The following is a 21414-nucleotide window of genomic DNA, read 5'->3' as shown; positions in this document are numbered from 1 at the left end:
AAATTCTGCTGCGGGGCGACCTCTGCTGTAGAAGTTGCGTCTTACATTTTCAGGACCACGGACAGCGGCCGGGTCATTGCTAGTAAAAGCTTTCGGGCAGAAAGCAGCTGAATGTCCGTGGGCGCTGCAAATAGAACACGACAGACTTCTATGGCCGCCGAAATGCCGGACTAACAGTTCAGTATCAGTGATGGACCAGTCGAGTCTTGAATTGTAGAGTGTGATACAAGAAGTGGATTTAGCAGAGAAGGATTTATGATACTCATAGAATAAAGTACCCCCGTACCTTTGATTAAAGTCTGCCATCATTGATAGATAGAGGTCTAACTCTTCCCTCCTATCAGGAAAAACTTGACATAGGGTGTCCCTGTAAATGCTAAAAGCGATGACAAACTCGCCAAATGACAGATTGCGTTGCAAACGTGGATCTGAAGTTTTAAGAAGAAATGCCACGTCACCGCAGTCCACCATTTTCCTGTCGGCAGCGGGCGAGGGGAGAAGTAAAGAAGCCAAATTGATGTCCTTACCTTGAATAATATAAGACCTAAGATGTGGAGATACTGTAGCGGCGGCGGGTGGAACAAAACGCCTACCGAAAGCTTGAGCTGGTTTTGACATGGAGAGATTAAACATGGGAGAAGGATGACGAAGGAGTTTTCAAATTTCGTCATCTTAGACTGTAGCCCTTTTACCGTTTGAGATAAGCTTTGGACTGCGGAAAGAAGCAGCTGGTTTGAGTCTGAAGGGTCGGCAGTTTGCAAAGGGGATGTTGCCTGAGCCGGTACCGATGTTCTTTTGGCTGGACGAGGTGGGGATTTTGCAGATCTTTTCTTGCTGGCTTTTCTTGGTTAATCAGAGGCTGCGGTGGCATTTGAATGTGGAGAAGTAAACACTGGTGGATTGCCCAGTGTATTCTGGGCCAAGAGGAGAAGATCTTCTCTTGCGATGCATTCGCTAACGGGAATGCCGGTGTCCTCGAGAGCTTTGAGCATATGTTCTGAAGACCAGCTCGCCCATGACGAAGTACGGCATTGAATGCGGGTACTGCGGCGTGTAGCAGAAGGAGATGGCTGAACAAAATCATCCGAATCGGAATAATCACAAATATATTGCGTGTCCTGGGACATAGTTTGGTCGGCTGCTCGCGCTTAACTACTGGGTTGCTGAAGCGACAGTATCTGCGAACTCAGACACGAGTAATTACTACCTTTATATGCTACAGAAAAGGATATGATTGGATAGATGAGCAGGTAATTAGTGACGTAACGATTGAGTCTTCCTGGCAGAACTTGCGCTGGCTTCATTTTCCTGTCTACCTTCATGTCTTAAAATACTTGACATCAAATTTGTCCTTCTCATGTCAGCAGATGAAAGAGCAAAACCAAGTGGGAATGCCCAACTCTCTGACCATTGCAAATAAATCTTTTTGCGCACCTTGCCAGAACGACGGAGTGCGTTGGACTTCAAAAACCTATACCCTTCATCAAAATTAAGAACTTGCCTTAAGGACTCTGTCTTTAAACATGTCACTGGGTATGGATTTACTACTCCCATACCCTTTCCTTAGAGGAAACATTTTGCTCAAATCTTCCATCTGGATGCAAAATTCTAGTATTAAAATAGCGCGACAACGTTAATCTCTGTGGCCTTTTGTCACGATAAGATGAACAACCATCTAGAAATAAAACATTTTGCCTAGTTTGTTTCATCTGCAAGCATTTTCACTGGAGTATTCCCTTTAGCAGGAATTAAATTAATTATATTAATTGATTATTAATTATGGTAGGTCGAGATGTGGATGGCATGGCGGATGGTGGAGAAGATGCATCAGAAAAGTCCTCCAACATAAATTGGTCCAAACCCAAGGTCAGTAGGGAATAGTGTGGAGGATGATTGTGTGGAAGGTGATGATGGTGTAAGAGTTTGATGTGTGTGTGACTCTGCCCTTGTGTATAGTGATGTTGACTGGTGGTAGTGCTAAAAGGGAATCGATTATAGTGTCTACAGTGGGGTTTTCAATGGTTTTCAATTGTTGGTGTCTGAATTTGCAGTTTTAAATGTGATGTTTCCATGCGAGTACACAGTGATGCATGAATTTATAGTGTGTATTGCATTTGGGGCAGTGAACGCGTGACACTGACATGAGCATGTTGGTGATTTTGTGCTGTCGTGGGCAGATGTGGTGAACATTGATCGTTGCTCCAATGATTTCAGTGGTACATTTGTGGAGGTGGTGGTAAGCTGTGTGGTGAATTGTATAATTCTCAAAAACGTTGGTTTTGGTGTCACCATTATCACAAACTTTAAGCGGCATAAACTTTTAGCAAATTAGTTAAATTTAGTTTAAATTTGAGCTGGACTTTCAGTAAGTCTTTGAAAGTTCAATTGAAGGTTCATGTACATGCATTAACAAATACATAAAACGTATCTAGCATGTACCTTGTTGGGGTAACAGCTTAGGACCCAGGACCAGTAGTGAAAAATGAAGACCAGGAGTCAGATTAATTAAAGAAATTTACTGAAGAATAGTTTGCAGTTTCATCAGCAGAAGCCAGCTTCAAGAGCAGTTCGTAGGCCGCACTCCCTCTAACAGTCTCCCCGCCTCCGTCTAACGTACATACAATTTTCTGAACAGTTATACTGTTTTCAAGGTCTAGACACGTCATTACTGCCATGTGGAATGATTCTGATTGGTTCTAACAACATGCAACGAAAGCAACTTTCCACACGTAGACAGATAGGAGCATATATCTCTAAAAATGCGTAGACTTGATGTCGCCCAGGCCCAGATTAGTCCCCAGTGACCTCGGAGGTCATAGAAAAGACGCCTCCAAGTCTAGAATCGTCTGCCGAAAGGACCATCTCCAATACTGGATCTGCACAGAATCATGAGACGCACACACAATGCTCCACAGAATAGCAGTTTCCCTCAAGGTTTGGAACATCTTAACTATCAACAAAGCACTTCTCCAAAACATGCTGATACTACATTTAGTACAGAAGTGAATTTATTCTATTTAGTAAGAAAAGCATATAAAAGAGGTACATTTATCCCCACAAGAGTCCCATAGCTGTGACATAGATGACCCCAGGGGTCACTTTAGTAAGACATACATTTAACACATGCTGAGCACTCTTCACTCCCTGGAGTGTCAAACACCAAGGATATTTGCCTGTCAGCATGTCTTGACACAGACTCAGAGCAGCACCTAAAGAATGTACACAGCAACTAAAACACTACTATATCCAAAATCACTCCTTGAATATAGAGAACTGATTTATCAAATGTAGGAAATGGTTATAACTTGATTATCATTAATTCTTATTTTAATATTGAACATAAAATCATTCTTGAAGGATATGTGTCTGATGAAGAGACAAGTGATGTTTGGCTTGACCCTTGACCCTTCAAACTAAAGTGAGAAAAATGGAGGACCAGTCCTGGAAGCTTGCTATAGAAATTGTGAATAGACGAGTGTTTTAATGAGGTTTAAAAGATACAAGGAAAAGTAATAGCAACAGTTACACTGTAATATTTATCATTATATTTGAAATTTAAAATGGGTTGTACTCCAGGTTTTTATAGAAACAAGGGACATGCAGGCAGAAAATCACTTTAGTTAAGTCAAACAACAACAAAAATAGCTGAAGCAAGGCTAAACAAAAATAAAAATATTTAATAGTCATTATGTGTTTAAGGAAGATACATTTAAAAACTTATATACACATTCAATAATATTTCATTCTTGCCATTACATCAAAGAGATCAGCTCCAGCAACACATCAACTAAACACAAAACACCCTGAAATAAACTTAAAACATGATTTTTGTATACAATTCAAATACACTTTTACATGCAGCACACATGTAGTTTTACATTCTCACAATAAACGAGCATGCACACCACCTCTCAGCAAACAGCTGGACAAAGGGGTATATTTTGGATGGGACTGTTTCTTTTGGTGAATTTTTGGGCTTTTGTGGGTGGCATGGTAGGTGGTGGAGGGTTGGATGTGTATGGTAGGTCGAGGTGTGGATGGCATGGTGGATGAAGATGCATCAGAAAAGTCCTCCAACATAAATCGGTCCAAGCCAAGGTCAGTAGGGAATAGTGTGGAGGATGATTGTGTGGAAGGTGGTGATTGTGTAAGAGTTTGATGTGTGTGTGACTCTGCCATTGTGTATAGTGATGTTGACTGGTGGTAGTGCTGTTGGGGACACAGTTTTAGACCCAGAGACCAGATATGTTGAATCAAGACCAGGAGTCAAGAGTTAGATTAATTAAAGAAATTTACTGAAGAATAGTTTGCAGTTTCATCAGCAGAAGCCAGCGTCAGAGTCTCTAGTGGAATTGCAGGCCAGACTCTAACTCACAGAGAATTTTGCCCCACCAGTTATACTGGTTACAAGGACATTGATTACATCAACAATAACAGATGGCCTAAGCCTTAATTCGCTACGGAGACCTAAAAGTCTAAACATTTGTCACACATGTATAGATATGCCGGAATGGCGTAGTTTAGTCAGGATGCTCGTCACAACATCCCTATCCAGGAGGGTGAGATTGGCCTCGGACGTCGTAAAGGGCGCCTGCCTGTCGTAAGGGGGGTCAGGCCCCGATCAGATAGCTCCAACAAACCTGCACAGAACTTGTAAAGACGCACACACATACAAGCACTAGGGCATCACACTCTACTTAATGTCAGGGGATTATGACCGCTTATCTAGAGAACACTCAATACCCAAACAACGACTCCGTCATAACTACCAAGAGAGGGAGCCATACATGGAGGTCAACCCAGAGCATCTGGGGAGACTAGTTTAATACTACAAAATCATCCTCAAACTAAATATATAAAGGTATGAAATCACACAGAATTACAATCATCTCTAGATTACATATGAAAGCAGAGAGAGAGATATTTATTTTGGTTATCCTTGATTATTCAGGTTATGGATATAATAAAAAGAATAATTGAAAAGGATATGTGTATAAAGGAAGAGACAGGTATTTGACCTGCCGCTTCACCTGCTGCTTCAGTGCTAAAAGGGAATCGATTATGGTGTCTAAAGTGGGGTGTTCAGGAAGATCTATTATGGAGTTTATGAGGTGGTTTTCAATTGTTGATGTCATTTGCCGTTTTAAATGTGATGTTTCCATGCGAGTGATGGAGGTGAATTTGTAGTGTGTATTGCATTTGGGTGACATGGACATGGGTATGTTGGTGATTTTGTGCTGTCATGGGCAGATGTGGTGAACATTGTTTGTTGCTTCAATGATTTCAGTCGTGACAAATTGTGGAGGTGGTGGTGAGCTGTGTGGTGCATGTAATGTTAGGGTTTTCTTCCATTAGAGTGCTGTCTCTGCTACTGGCGAGTCGTAGTTTACCTTTATAGTGGGAAACTGAAGCATTGGTAATGGAGTGGCAAGAACCAATGGTCATTTTCGTCTCACCCCAGTTCGTAAAGTCAATGGCCCTCATTTATCAAAAGTGCGTACACCACATTTCCAGCGTACACCTGGCGTACACCCAAAACCGCGGTGACTTTGAGATTTATCAATATGGATGTTGGCGTACGGCACGCTCAAATCCTATGCCAGCTCAGGAGGTGGTGTACGCACGTTTTGAGTTAGTGCGAAAATGCGCAGAAAAACAATTCCTAACACCACAAAAAGCACTGACAAAGATATGCTATATTATGACCCACTGTAAAAAAACAACAACAACAATTTTGCGTGGCGCATTCGCACGGGATAAGCAAGCCTGTGATTTTACTCGAATTTACTGACTTCTCTCCCAGATATGATGTCAAGACATAAAACAATAAATGTTTTTTCGTTATAGATATAGCTGTATGAAATTATAAACAGTCGTATCGATATCATTTTGATTGTTTTATAGTAATACAAATAATTTCGTTCAGTTAGAGAACAGACGCAATTAAAAACTGAACTGAGCAATATAATAATATACGGCAGAAGATTCAGTTTCAAAGCTAAATGTAAAAGCGCCCATTTAAGCGAGTTGTCATTGTACTGTTCTGTTTTTGTTTTTTTCATTAAGAATAATATTAAACACACCATTCAAGCAATTTACTCCCAAATTGGTGCTCATTCTAAAGTGAAAGTATAATCCACGCGGCCGCACGGGAATTCATAACGGTGCGTATTATATGCAGCCTAGCGGCATTCTTTGTGAAAGATAAAGATAGAAATGCGCACAGAAAACAAAAACCTTGCAAAAATGATATACGATCCGCCTAATCCCAGAGATGTCGATTTGCACGGGACTATATTATCACAAGACCTCGGTGTTTTGAGAAATATGGTAGGTAATTTAAGGGGGAATTTTTACTTTACAAATTACAGACATGGCCGATTCGCACGGGATTAAGATCACAGACATTCTCTGCAATTATTACAAATCACCAGAGGTCCCCGCATATACTAATCCCGTGCGAATAGGGCTATAGTAATTATAAACTTCAGTGTTTATTTTTGTGCAACATGGACTTCAATGTTTAATTTGTGTGACTTTACCAAAGCATTTGATTTGTAGGCATATGTATTCCTCCAGTTGCGAGCCTGTGCGCTTTACCTGACGTTTCAGGGTTAGGCCCGGCGCCTGCGCACGGACCGGGACTGAAAATAATTCAGACTGACAAAATAATAAAAATGACATTCTTCTTCTTTTAAATAATAATAATAAAATAAATAATAATAATAACGACATTCTTCTTCTAAATAACAATAAGCGTCATTAATACAAATCATAATAATAATAATAATAATAAGAAGAAGAATCTTACAAATTGTCATGCAATTATTAATGTGAATGAATGGTTCTCCACATCACATCATCATCACTATTGTACACCCCAATACATGTGACGTGATACGAAATTAAATGCTAATTGTTTCAAAACACGTGCTGTAAAACAATGCAGGTAATTTCTCATCCATAAAGCTATTTAAACTGGATTTCCACCGTACACCATATTTTGTTTTTGTGGGCGCCTTTAATCCCACTCTTTAAACTCCCAAATAAAACAATTTAGTTTTTTTCCACTTCCCTGGTGATGGTCTCGATCTCCACGTCAGAGAAGTTTCGCTTCATTGCCGTCTTCCGTGTGTCCATGGCGTAAAATGAAGGCGTGGGGGAGGCAGAGACTTGAATATATAGGGGCGTGTTATTCTAATGACGATCGTTTTTAGCCGTGGCATTTATCAAGGGCAGGTTTTGCGTACGCCTGGATTTCAGAGGTGCGCACAGCTTCATAAATCAGGCGGTGAGAGGAGTGTAAGCATAATCTTACGCCAACATATACGCCCCTTTCTGCGCAAGATTGATAAATGAGGGCCAATGTGAGCAGTGTGATCAGCAGCTCTGTACATTGTGCTGGGAAGAAGACATCCATCTTGAACAAAATTGTTCATTGATTATCTTTACTCTCACATTTACCTACAATTGGACAGTAAAAAAAGAAAAGAAAAAAAGATTTGTGCAACAGCTGCAAATAGTATCATTAAAAATATTTAAGTACTTACTCTTTTAAAATATTTTTCAATGGTCAGGACATCACGCAGTGGAAGCACTTTGTTGGTCATTGTGGTGTAATCAAGCTCCTCAACACAGGTCATTTTGGACTTGAAGTTGAAGACGACTTCTTGAGATTCATCCATTCTTGACTGTTGCATAATCACATCGTGCAAGTGCACTGGGGTCCTGTTTTTAAGGTAAGGGGGAGAAAGATAAAGTGAACATTAAGTGCATTTCAATAAATTTCAGTAAAAACTTTGTGCTTAAGTCTTACCTTTGTGCATTTACTGACTGGAATTCAGAGTACAGCTCCGGTTCAAACAACTACTCGTCTTATTTTATGTTTCTCCTGGAGTTCTGCCTCAAAATAAGGGTGCTTTGCAAATCGTTTCAGAGTTGAAAGATTGTGGATGTATCCTTTGACCGATTCGGTTATTTTTTTGTTGTCTTCCATGTCTGTAAAGGAAGACCAAAAATATGTGTTAAAAGAAATTCTAAAGTTTTAAAATTGAATTAAAGCTTTGGAACCAGAGTATGAGAGCGGAGTGGAGTGGGAGTGGAGCGGCGTGATTTAGAATGGAGTGAGGAGTGGACTTTGTAAAAGTCAGAGCGTTGTGGTTTTCACTTGCTCCGAGAGCGTTCCACTACCGCTCCATCACGAGTACATTTCATGCCAATGGCCCATAATATAATTGCATTTTTAACCAGAATTCGCAAACGAGCTTGATGCAGATGGATCACTCAAATCAAAAAGAATATAAAGGTTATGATGACAGCGATGGACATGAGCAGGATGTTATAGTTCAAGACATTTTTTTGTACCTTCTACATCCTGAATATGATCGGGTGAAAGCACATTTTAAACTGACAGCAAATAATCACTCTCAATCGCTCTCTCTAATGCATTCAAACAAATCTTACAGTGCTTATCTGCTTACAGTTATCTGTGTCTGATTTTGAATGAGCAGAAATCTGTAATGTAGTGACCCGTAGATAAAAACTGATGAAAACATACTATTTTCATCTTTCCAAACAAAATTTGCACCGCAATAAACACCATAAACTATGTTGAAACAATCTCCTATTGTTTTTTTTTTCCATTTTTTTCATTTATGTATGTTATAAACTGAAATTTTGTGATATTTCAGAGCTTACTTAAATGCTTTAACCGCAAATGTCCTCGGAGCAAAGACGGAGCGGTGTTTCTGATATCAGTGAGCGAGGAGTGGTGAACCTGGAGCGGAGTGATTATTGAATGCTTAGAGCGTGGAGAGGAAATTGCTGCCGCTCCACTCCACTCACCTCACATACTCTGATTGGAACCATAAAGACATTGCTTTGTATATATACAGGTGACGTTTAAGCTGTGGTTAAAGTTATTTTTATGATTTTGTTTTCACAACTTTTTATCTTTTGTCAGATCAACTTTGATAATGGGGTTCAAATGGCAATATTTAGATTTTCTATTTATGAAACCAATTTCCTTCCATTAAAGCTACACTATGTAACTTTTCCGTCCACTAGAGGTCGCCTGTTCAAAACAAAGGCGTAGTTTGATGACGCCACGTTTGAGCGCAGAATCTTGGGACATGTGGTCTTCACCTCATAGCCGGTGGAAAACAGTCAGGATAGGACTCGGGCAAAAATCATGTTCATGGATGCGATTATTAACATTACTGTAGTCTGAAGCAGAGCAGGACCGAGTGTTGTGGAGCTGAGCAAGGCCGCAGGAGCGATTGAAGAGCGGGACTGTTATTATGGCATAGTCGCCGGCGGGACTTTTATTATGACACGGTGCCGGCGCCACTTCCTCTTTTCCAGTCATGAGTATGATGTAACGCAACTCTGTTTATCGTATTAGATATATCTGAGTGTGTTGAAAAGGAAGTTATGACGTTCGCTCGGCGGCTGCTATGACACTTGTTCACACTGCAGTGAGAGTAAAGTGTTTCACTGAATAAAACCGGAAACCGAGGGTGATGCAGATATGATGCAATCGACAGGCGACTCCCTCAAACGCATAGCTCACACGTCCCGGTTCCTTGGTTAAAATAGCAATTTCTCACGATTTACAAATAGTTGGAAACATTTGGGATATTCTAAGTACTCAACTGAACAAAATATATAACACTGGCCTAGTGGTTTCTGGATATTTTACTGCAAAAATCCTACATAGTTCACCTTTAACTAAATTAAGGCAACCATATAACCAAGTTAAACCAACAATCATTTTTTAAAGTGTGTGTATTACCTTTTTAAGCGAAGTCTGGCTGTAAACCGGGAAAAACCTTGAGTCACTAGGATCTAGAATTTCTGTATGGATTTGGTCATTTAGAACTGTAAAATAAGACAAATCAGGAAGACCTTTACATTTTAAAGCCTTGGCACTGGATGATAAACTCAAAACCAAAAGGTAGCTATAGCTGCTACGTATATCCTGAACACTTCAATAGGCCTACTGGTCTGTGCTTGACTGTTGGCGTTTATCTGCTTATTTAGTTAATTCAGTTTAATTAACCCATCGCAATTTAGAAACTGTGAACTTTGTTCTCCGGTTTTCAGTTAGTCAGAATGACAGTTCTTGCGCGAATAGGCCCAATATACCCAAGTCTAAAGTTTAAAATATTTAATTTACAACTATCGATATTAATTTATATTTTAATCAATTTTTTTATTATTGTTTATTTAATTTTCAACTTATTATATTAATCTCTATTTATTTATTTTTACTGGGTAACCAGCTAGGATAGCCATCATATAGCCTATCCTGCAATACCCAGCTGATGCAATGTGTATGTGAATTTATATCTACACAGGAGAAAGCCCTGTCTAGACTCTGCCCCAGGACGGGTTGTGTCGAGCCATTCATTAGTCTGATTGTTTTATGAATAAAAGATGAAATGTAGCTGCAATAAACGCATTAAGAATCCGTAACAGTGCAGGGCAGCATTTCCCGATAACGTTGTCTCTTAGCGCGCTACGAAGACTCTAAAGGTATAACTTAACTAAAGGTATACAATTTCTAGGTGTGTTCCTCGAACTATACCTTAGGAGGTTGCTTAAGGTAAACCTTCTTAAGTGCAACGTTAGCAGGGGCTGTCCGTGGTGGCGGTACTGAAGTGGCTTATATCGATAGCTCAAGAATCGATTATTTACTCTATGCAGGGGCTGTTTCACTGCTTTATGCAAAAAAAAAAAAAAAGTTCTTTATAAAAGAAGCACTTCAGAAATAGTTGAACTTGCAAACTAAATTCTATATAATTCTGACATGAGTGCGCAAACCAGCAATCTCATGCTCAACCGCATCATGCGTCAACCCGCTACACTAACTGGCAGTATAATAATAATACATTTTATTTAAAGGCGCCTCTCTGGGCACTCGAGGACACCGTACAACACATACAAATAAAAACAGTAAGAGATAAGAAACATAAGAAAGACAATGTAAATAGTTAAGTGGGATAAGCAAGTCTGAATAAGTGAGTTTTTAGTCTGGATTTGAAGAGTGTGAGAGAGTCCAGGTTCCTGAGGTCCGGTGGGAGTGAGTTCCAGAGTTGAGGGGCAGAGCGGCTGAAAGCCCTGCTCCCCATTGTGACGAGGCGGGCAGGAGGGACAGAGAGGTGGACAGATGAAGCAGATCTGAGGGAACGGGAAGGGGTGGCGATGTGGAGGAGTTGGGACAGATAAGGAGGGGAAAGGTTGTTGATGGCCTTGAACGTAAACAGTAGGATTTTGAAATCTATGCGGAATTTGACCGGGAGCCAGTGAAGTTGCTGCAGAACAGGGGTGATGTGATGAATGGAGGGGGTTCTGGTGATGATTCGGGCAGCAGAGTTCTGAACCAGTTGTAGTTTATGAAGGTATTTGTTAGGTAGACCAAAGAGAAGAGAGTTACAATAGTCGAGTTACAGTATGCCTTCACTGGCATTTGAAAGAGTCATTTATATAATTACAAAATATTTTCCATAGTGTGTTAATTTACTCCACAACCAGGGATGATTGCCCAGCAGCTGCATCACATTATTGTGTAAATAACTCATTTCTGTTATTGGATGGCGTACTCAATGAAAACGCAACATGCAAAACATATAATCAGCTGCTACTATGGCGGAGAAAAAGGAAAGAAAGAAGAGAGACCCCTGCTTTACTCAAACCGAAATGGCCATCCTTTTAGATGAGGTTACACAGAACAAAAATATACTTTTTTCAAGTTTTCGGACAACAGTGTCCAATAAAACAAAAAAGGATATTAGATTAGATTCAACTTTGTCATTACACAAGTACAAGTACAAGGCAACGAAATGCAGTAAAAAAGATTCCTGGGGAGAGCGCGAACGCAGTCCCCCACTACCATAAATTATGCAGTCTAGATTCCCACATTTGGGGAATTCGCAGGGGTCAGCACAACCTGAGTGCAATGGCCGAGCCTCGCCCTGGGTGAACCACCTTCCTGATCATGGTGTCTCCCCTGCCAGGTAAGTGGGAAACCATTGGAATTAAAATGGCAGCATCCAGTTCTAGCCCTCAGAGAGAGTGGGAAGTTGTACGTAAAAAGTGGCACGATTTTGCCAGTGCAGCCAAAGCAAGAGGTGCTGCAGTCCGGAGAGACCGGGCAAGAACAGGTGGTGGGCCCATCTCAGTGCCTGCACTCAGCCCCGACGAGGAAAAGGCCCTGGCAATCATTGGAGAAGCTGCCTCACAGGGTATCTCGGGGGGTATAGATCTGAGAGCAGGTGTAGATACCCACTCCAGGCTCTCAGAACAGTCCATCCTTGCCCCCTTGCGCCGTCATGCCCTCTTCCTCCGCCAGCAGTGGGAGGGCTTCACCGGCACCAGCGCCACCATCACGCCTACAGTCTGCACCTTCATCGGCCTCCACTGAGGTCGCCCAGCGCCAGCAATCTGGGAGTGGCTCCAGAAGGCGTTTAATCCGATGTGACTGCAGTGAAGAGCTGGTGCAGCTCGAAAAGGATAAGCTGGAAGTGTTGCGGGGGATCAAGCAGGGGTTACAAGAGGCCAATAACCTTGCCCGGGCCACCCTGGAGGTGAAAAAGGCGAAGCTTCAGATTCTAGAGAAGCAGTATGCTTTGTCTGAAGCAAAATTTCAAAGACCTTCCATTTCTGTTCCAATCATAATCCCAGGTCAAGGTAAGCGTGATTACGATGCTCTGTAGAGTTCAGTGTTGTATATTATATTTTTTATTAAAACTATTTCATTACATTACAGATGAACAATCAACAACCCAGTGACTGCAGACGCAAGCACGCTTTCCATGCATATATTATCAATAGTGTGGATTTTATTTATTTTTGTTTCATTAAACACTTGATTACACAAACACTTCCTGTCATCAATGTTGGGTCTGTGAGCATTTTTATTGTAATGAATTCATTGCGCAATGATCAATGGCACATAATAGTGAATTAACTCGGTTGTGCACAATTGCGAACAAAAAATGTCAGGGAGAAAGTGTGTATGTCCACAAAAAAGAATGAATGTTGTGTGGTTGCATAAAAAGAAATATAGGGTGAAAAAAATACATTAACCAAAAACAGTGTGAATGATTTGCTGCCTTGTTTGTACACCAGCAGCGTTTAGGGCATCTCTTAGTTGAGGTGGGTTGTGGACGACTACTTCTTCCTCCTCCTCCTCTTCTGGCAAGGCTGCACCTCCACTGACTGCAATGTTGTGTAGCATGGCTGTAACTACTGCTACTGCACAGCATCTTTCTGGCTTCAGACGCAACCCTCCAGCTGATTTATGCAGGCACCGAAAACGCATCTTCCAGTGCCCGATTGAGCGCTCCACCAAGTTGCGGGTACGGATGTGTGCGATGTTGTAATCGTGCTCGGCTTGTGTGGTGGGGTTGGTGACTGGATTTAAAAGATGGGTTCTGAGAGGGTAGCCACTGTCTCTTAAAAAAATGCTCTGGCAGAAAACCCCTATTTCTGCATCTTCACCCACCGCTGAATTGGCCCACATAAAGCTGTCGTGTGTGCTACCAGGCCACTTTGCCACCACGTCCACTACCACCTGGACATTGATGGCCGCGGAGCCCTTAAAAAAATTAAGGCCTGGTCTAGTGCAGAAGGGTTGGTGATGGGTATAAGTGTCCCGTCGACAAGGCCTATAATTTGCGGGATACCAGCAATGGCATGGAAGCCTTGGTGCACCTCCATCACTTCGTGCCTGGCGGAAGGCATGCGGATATACTCTGTGGCATGACGACGCAGGATGTTCGTTACTGAATGAACGCACCGCCACACCGAGGTGTTACTCAGCCCATATCCATCCCCAACCACCTCCAGAAAACTCCCCATGGCATATAAACGGAGAGCCGCCAGCAGCTGGATTTCAGGGCTGAGAGGGTAGCTCCGTCCAGTTTGTCTCGACAAAGTTGGACCAACAAGATCTAAAAGCTGCTCAATTTGCTGTCGTGGCAGGCGGAATTTATTTTGAATAGCAGCTTCTGACATGGTAGCCAGGGGACTAAAGTTTTCACGTATGAAATAGTGCACATACACTAAATGGCTCCACGGACGGTGCCGTCTTATTATTCAACTATTCGCTGTCTCGCTGCCATAGTTTGACCAATCATTCCCTTTAAATAGGCTCCTAAGCCTTTCCTGTCTAATGGTTTGCCAGCTGATGTACCTTTGGATAATATAATTAAAAAGCTAACAACCATTAGTGTAATGACAATTGTAATCCTTGAATTAAAAATTTTTTTGCCTGATTGAACACTGGGTGTATATTACTTCAGAATTATATTCGTATAGACTGACATGTTAAGAAGCTTTTTGCACAGTGGTGGCCACTAGTGGAATGAACTGTCAATAGTGATAAGGTATAGCTAAGAGTGGTCCAGACCAACCTTACGAAAGTAATACTTACAGAAGGTATTCTTAACTAAGATAGTTTCGGGAAACACGTATTAACGTTAAGGTACACCTTAAGGTTTAACTTTAGAACGACGTAGTGTTAAGAAGGTTTTGGGAAATCCAGACAAGGACTATTATTCTGCTGTGCTGAACTGAGGAAGAACGGAACAATTTGATCTTCGGCTGGCCAATCAGCAGAAAGGGGTGTATAATTCCCGCCCACGTCTAGAGATTGGATATTCAAGCCGTTTATTAATTTTCCACCTCCTTACGAAAAACGAAAAATCAAGCTGAATTCTTGTTTTTCGTTTTGTTTAAAAAACGAAAAAGGATCAGTTTTTTGTTTTTAATAGCTGTTTCTATAAGGAAAATCGAATGAACGAAAAAGTACACGGACCGCTTTGTCTTGTGAAGTTTGAATAAGTATATTTAAGAATAAAATTTTTAAACTGAGGTTCAATATCAAAAGATAAAGATGGGTGTTTAATAAAAACAATATTAATCTTTGGCAAGAAAACACTTGTCCTTTGTAAAACAAGGCAGTCAAGTTATTGTTTATAAAACTATTTACTGACTTAAAACAAATGAACTAATTTCGTTTGAATATATATTTCTGCATTATATGATAAAGCAAGTACATTATAACAATGCAAATTACCTATCTTCTTCGATATTTTTGAAGTATTTTTCTGCCACAATATCTGACATGACATCTAGTTTATATTATTAAATAGTATTTATGTGTACTATTTATATGCTATTTTTGAATTTGATTCACCTGCTAGAATTAAAACAGTGATGATGAGTTAAATAGTTGAGTGTGTGTGTGTGTGTGTGTGTGTGTGTGTGTGTGTGTGTGTGTGTGTGTGTGTGTGTGTGTGTGTGTGTGTGTGTGTGTGTGTGTGTGTGTGTGTGTGTGTGTGTGTGTGTGTGTGTGTGTGTGTGTGTGTGTCTGTGTGTCTGTGTGCGTGCGTGCGTGCGTGTGAGAGAGAGAGAGCGTTAATTGTGTATGAATTGACTATTTTAAACCAGGTGAAAAGGATTTAATGAATGTAAGATCAATTTGAAGGTATTTGCAATGTATTTTAATATATTAAATTGTATTAAATTGGTACTGGCTGAAATATATTTAGTGTAATTTAAGTGTATTTCTTTACAATTATTTAAAAAATACTTTCATATTAGTTAAATCACTACTTTTACATAATATTTTTTCAATATTGTATATTTACATTTGAAGTATATCTACATGAAAGGGATTCTTCATGCTCCCTCCCAACCATTCTTTCACAGTTTGAGCCTGATGAATCTTGACATGATCATCCTGGAATATGGCCATGATGTGTATTCCTACATGGTTGTTTAATAAACGAAAAGCTACACACTCCATCAATTAGCATTAGAAGAATATAAAACATAATAATAATCACTGCAATAATGATCCAATCATAAACTCTTAAGCATTTGCAGTAGTGCAGTAGCCCACATTCCTCCAGCATTCCATTAGAATGTTCAGCAGTGCTAATCTCCCTATTGTGATGTCACAGTCAGAACACTAGAAGTGAAGCTGCAGGAGTCCTGGAGTCCAGTGCTTTCTGCTGTCTTGGTGTGAAGTGAATCTATAGCGTTCTTCTACTGTACTTGTGTTTGATTATATTTACGATGGCTTTTAATACTGGAGTTCAATCAGAGCATTACAGAGAACTGGCATTTGCGGCCCGTTTAGCTGCAAAACTCGCTGTACCACAGCTGGAGGATGACACTTTTCAACCAATCATCGGCAACTTCTTGTGGAATCTGACTGAGCAGTATGTCTATTTTTTAATTTGTATAATTCTATTATATTCTAGTGATGAAACTTATTTTAATGTTTTTTTGTGGAATTGTGTTAATATTAGACTTTTTGGTTTATACTTTATTTTAATTTACATTATAACATTTTATATATATATATATATATATATATATATATATTATATTACATTATATGATCGCGCTCTTATTCAAGCAAATGCTTTTAAACCATTCAGGCATGATAATAGAGAAGTGAAGTCTGTCACACACGACACAGAAAGATGCGCACCAGTATTGTGCACACAGACAGAATCGAATTCTCTTTCACGCTTGAACGAACAATAACACACACAATTATGTCAAAATGCCCGTTTTGTCGAGTATTCTCAAAAGAGCAGTCTTAAATTAGTCTTAAACTTAAATGAGTTAAATAATGTCTTAAATGAACTTAAAGAGTTAGAGAGAAAACAAGTCTCAGATCTGCATCATGTTCGGCAGCGGAAGATCTTAATGACAGCAACTGGTTTATTAGGCTGCTGTCACATTTTAGGCTGCAATATGTAACATTTTTGCAGTAAAATATCTAGGTTATCTAGTGTTATATATTGTTCAGTTGAGTACTTACAATATCCCAAATGTTTCCAACTATTTGTAAATCGTGAAAAAACTACTATTTTTACGTGTGAGGGAGTCGCCTGCCAATTGACCTATCGGTAAGCCCCGCCCCCCTTAGTTACTGTTGCTAACTCGGACAAACAAACAGAGTTGCTATATTTTACAATGACAGCTGTCAGTGTGAAAACCTTATCCAGAGATGTTTTTGGACACAGAATGTAGCGTATATCCCATCCGAATGATGGCCAAACTTTACTGATGGTTTATCAAGTTTATTATGTCCTTTTTCACTCCAAAAAATCATTGTAAGAGCTGAACAAACAAAGCATAAGAAGTGTGCATTAACGTCTCATTCACAAACTCTCTCTCTCAGAGTTATAGTACCTCAGGCACGGCATTTTAGCATTTTTGTAGCATAAACACCATCAAACCAATGAGAGCTTCTGATTTTCCAATGTTTCTCTATGGCGCTGACACCTAAAGATGTCAGAGTTCCGGTCCCAGCACAACTGATACTCAAATGCTATTGGCTTATCTGCGTTCGAGGGGAGGGACTTACGATAGGTCAATTTCATCATATCTGCGTTACCCTCGGTTTCCGGTTTTATTTTGCAGAAACGCTTTACTCTCACTGCAGTGTGAACAAGTGTCATATCAGCCGCTGAGCGAACACACAGAGTAACGTCATAACATCATTATCAACACACTCAAATGTATCTAATATGATATACAGAGCTGCGTTACTTCATACTCATGACTGGAAAAGCGGAAATGGCGCCGGCGACTGTGGTTTTGACTAGGCGACTTCAAGCGGACGGAAAAGCTACATATTGCACCTTTTTAATGTTTATCAAAAACAATGGTAGCAAGAGAAAATTTTAGCTTCAATAAGGATTAATCTAGATTTAATTGATAATTTATTCAGTTAAGACTGTTAAGTGTTTGAAAACTTTATTAAATTCCTATATATTAATTATATATGAAGGCCACAGGTAAATATGACACTTATTATAATGGGTTTATGTGAGGATGTTTTAAGTTCACTTAAATTGAAAGCTGTTATATTTTAAACACTAATAAATGTTGAAATTGATCTAGATTTCAGTTATACTGTAATGTTGAATGTCTAATTTGGAGAGTAACTGTGAAATGATTACAATATAAAAATTTTAAAAACTAAAATGTTAATTAATTACAGAAATTTTTTTGATTAATTAGCGTGTTCTTTTTTATTCAATTGACAGCACTACTCATTTTTTTTTTTTTAAATGTCCAAAGGGAACCATCAAAATAAAGTGTTATCACATATTAAATAATCAATCAAATAAGAATCAGTTATACAAACATTTAAATTAACTTTCTAAACATAAGTTAGTTTATATATCAACTTTATAATAATATAATTATTTTTATACTCTAATTTGTTGGTAAAATATAAACGATTTAATGATGACTGTAATAACTTTTTTCATGACATATTTATTCAAATGCACATTAAATAATGAAGACAACACTAACAGGTTAAGTCAACATATAATGGAAATGTAATAGAGTCTGTATATTTAGCGAAATGCCCCTCTCTAGAGTTATTAGTTTTCTAGCTAACTAACAAGATATGGACATTGAATGGCTTTCTGAGGTAAACAATGTCTGGTGACTCTAATGACTGGTTGTTGACATGTAGAGCAACTTAAAGTCAACAGAATGTCTGAAGGGGACCATCAGAATAAGGTATAACCAAAATGTCTAATATTAACACAATTACACAAAAAACGTATTAATAAGTTTTGAACATGCTAGGATCATGCTATAAACATTTTAATACATGTTAGAAATGTGCTAATTCATGCTAGAAGCATGTTAACAATGTGTTAAAACGTGAACATGTCTTGGAAAGTTTACATTTTATTTACTTCAAACTTTTCAAAGATATTTCAAACTTTCATTGTGCGTTCACACCGGACGCAAATTATTTACGTCAATGCAGAGACGCGAAATGGCATTCTGCAGCGCGAATCGCGCAAGTTGAAAAATCTGAACTTTGGCGGATATTTGCACCGCGTTAACCAATCAGGAGCTTGCTCTTGTAGTGACAACAATGAGGAGAAAATCTGTATATTAATATCTGGTTCAGACAATATGATTATCACTGTGATAACATTAAATGACCTAAAAACCCATTCTCTTTTTGTTAAATGCAAGTTTATGTATGATCAATAATACAAAAGTAAAAGGTATAATAAGCTATACATGAAATAAAGCAAACAATTCAGTCAAACATTCAAAGTCAGTGCTAGTCGGCTACAACTGCAACGTACAGTTATAGCCTAAAAATAAAAAAGTAATGAAACTTTACTTTGCCTTCAGTCTAAAGGATTTGCCAGGGAACAAATTATAGATCCATGAGACCAAAGATCGCCCGTTACATATAAACAAGACGAATTATAGCTCGAGACACCAAGGAGACAGAAGGACTAGCCGAGGAAAGGTTGCTCTTGCCGGGGTAAACAAGTACCCATAATCAGTAGATTTTAACAAAAAAAGACGTGTAAACACAGCCCATGTCAGCCATTTCTCAACGAGACGAGCCGGCTGGCAGAAGCCCCTCCCATGACGCAAATTTGCATCTGTTGTGCAGTGAATGTCACACGCGAATGAAGCGAGTAAACTCAAAATGTTCAAGCGTCCAACTTCACGCCCGGTGTGAACGCCACATTAGACAAGGCTTTGTCAAGCAAACATCAAAGTTTGTCATTAAACTTGTCTTATATTTTATTAACAGTTTTGTATGTTTTTCAGGTATTTGGAAGCGATACAGACGGCATTGAGCTACCCGGTAAGTCTACTTTTGCATATTAATACACTATAAAAAGTCGGAATAAAAAAAAAGTTGGAATAAAGCAAACGATCTGTTCACACAAAAAACTAAAAACAGCTCACATCATTAGCACAAACTAATTTAGCTTTTTTTCCCCCACACAGTTCTCCAGACAGCAAATCTATCAAATGCTGACTTCCATTGCAACATCCGCCGCCACAACTGCAACTGATTTTATGGCAAGACTATCTAGGATAGTGGGCATGGATCCATCTTCAATTGTGAACTCAAACAGGCCATCAACATCCACTGAGGATATTGAGCAGGACCCATCAGAAAGACCAGTGATCCTGAAGACAAAAAAGCTTCCATTTGTGAATCCACTTGAAACCCTTTTTGGGATCACGGTGGATGGTCTCCTCAGCAGCGGTGAATGTGATTTCAGTGACTCTCTGGGTGATTGGCGTTCCTCTGAACTCGCTGGCATTGTGGTGGTGGAAGTTTGTGATCGGGTGAATGTGGTGATGCACAACACCATTCTGAAGATCAACGCAGCCTCGTCACCATACTTCGTTTACTTCTGTCCGGATGATTCCTGCACTAATATTGGGGAATTACTGATTAGTGAGGTCATCCAAAAGCTGAGTGTTTTGCATTGCCACATCACCCGCACAGAGGCCACGACAGCCATCGGCACGGTCCTTGCGGCAATACAGGGCAAACTCCCGTGCCTTCTCAGAAAGAGCCGCACGGTTGAGGCCACAAGCAATGTAATCAAATACATTGTGGAAGATGTCCTTAGGGCATGCTCAAAGAATCCTACTGCAGCGTCCAGAACATGTGGGCCTGTCCCAGTTCTGCGGCCGACTTTTGAGTCATATGAGGGAGGACTGTCACTCGTCCTGCTGGAGTCAGATCAACCCTCAGGCAGTGACCGGCCAAAGACCACCACCTTATTTGACTCACTGATGACCACTCTTTATATGTCGAAGTGCAACGGTCACTTCAGCGGGAAGGACATCAGTTACGCAGCTTCTGAACGTCTGCATCAAAGGCTGACAGATTTAATGAACTGTGTCCTGAGATGCGAGATGCCGCAGGCAGAAAGAGTGTCGGAGGAGGTCAGAATGACAGCTAAAGATTTTCTCCATTATTTTGTGGAGGAACTCGTGCAGCGTCTTTTTGTGTCCTCCAGATTCCCCCAACCTGCGAACCTCCCTGAAAAATCTCCAGTGATGCCCTTCACCATCAACGAAGATGATTTCGATCTGACAGTAGTGGATCATCTGACAGAGTTGGTGGTCAGTCAAGTTTTTGACTTACTGGCAAAGGAATTTCCACCGACTGAACAGTTAACACCGATTGAAATGCACAGTCAGGCGGTGTCGGTACAGGAGGATCTACCAAATCTGACCTTCATAGACAAGTTAAAGATGATGAAGTCGCACATCCATATAAAGGTAATTTCTCCTCTGTATAAATGTTTAATGTTCAACCTAATAATTATACTTACTTATTGAAATGAATTCTGTTTTAATCATGAGTGTCATTTGTTTGCAGATGAAGAATCCCTTCAGATCCAAAGAGGGTGATACTGAGGAAAGCACAGCTCAAGAACCCAAAAAGAAGTCGTTTTAAGGGCTGATGAGTTCCTTCTCCCTGAAAATGAAGTTTCGTGGCCGATTTTAGCCCGCGGGTACATGAACCTCACTGAAGTCATTTGATAGACTGGTGTTGGCCTACCTGAAGGACATCACTGGACC

General features: G+C 39.9%; 1 protein-coding gene across 1 annotated transcript in view; it reads right to left on the bottom strand.

The window, feature by feature from the left end:
• Positions 1-21414, bottom strand: part of LOC307126546 (uncharacterized protein) — a gene marked incomplete at its 5' end in the record, with an annotated part of 1586879 nt that overhangs the window by 375728 nt on the left and 1189737 nt on the right. The window lies entirely within an intron of this gene.

This window comes from Gobio gobio, assembly GCF_949357685.1.
Source record: "Gobio gobio genome assembly, chromosome: 5".
Taxonomy (NCBI): Eukaryota; Metazoa; Chordata; class Actinopteri; order Cypriniformes; family Gobionidae; genus Gobio; species Gobio gobio.
The sequence above is the reverse complement of the archived record's forward strand: the minus strand, read 5'-3'. Positions and strand labels throughout refer to the sequence as shown.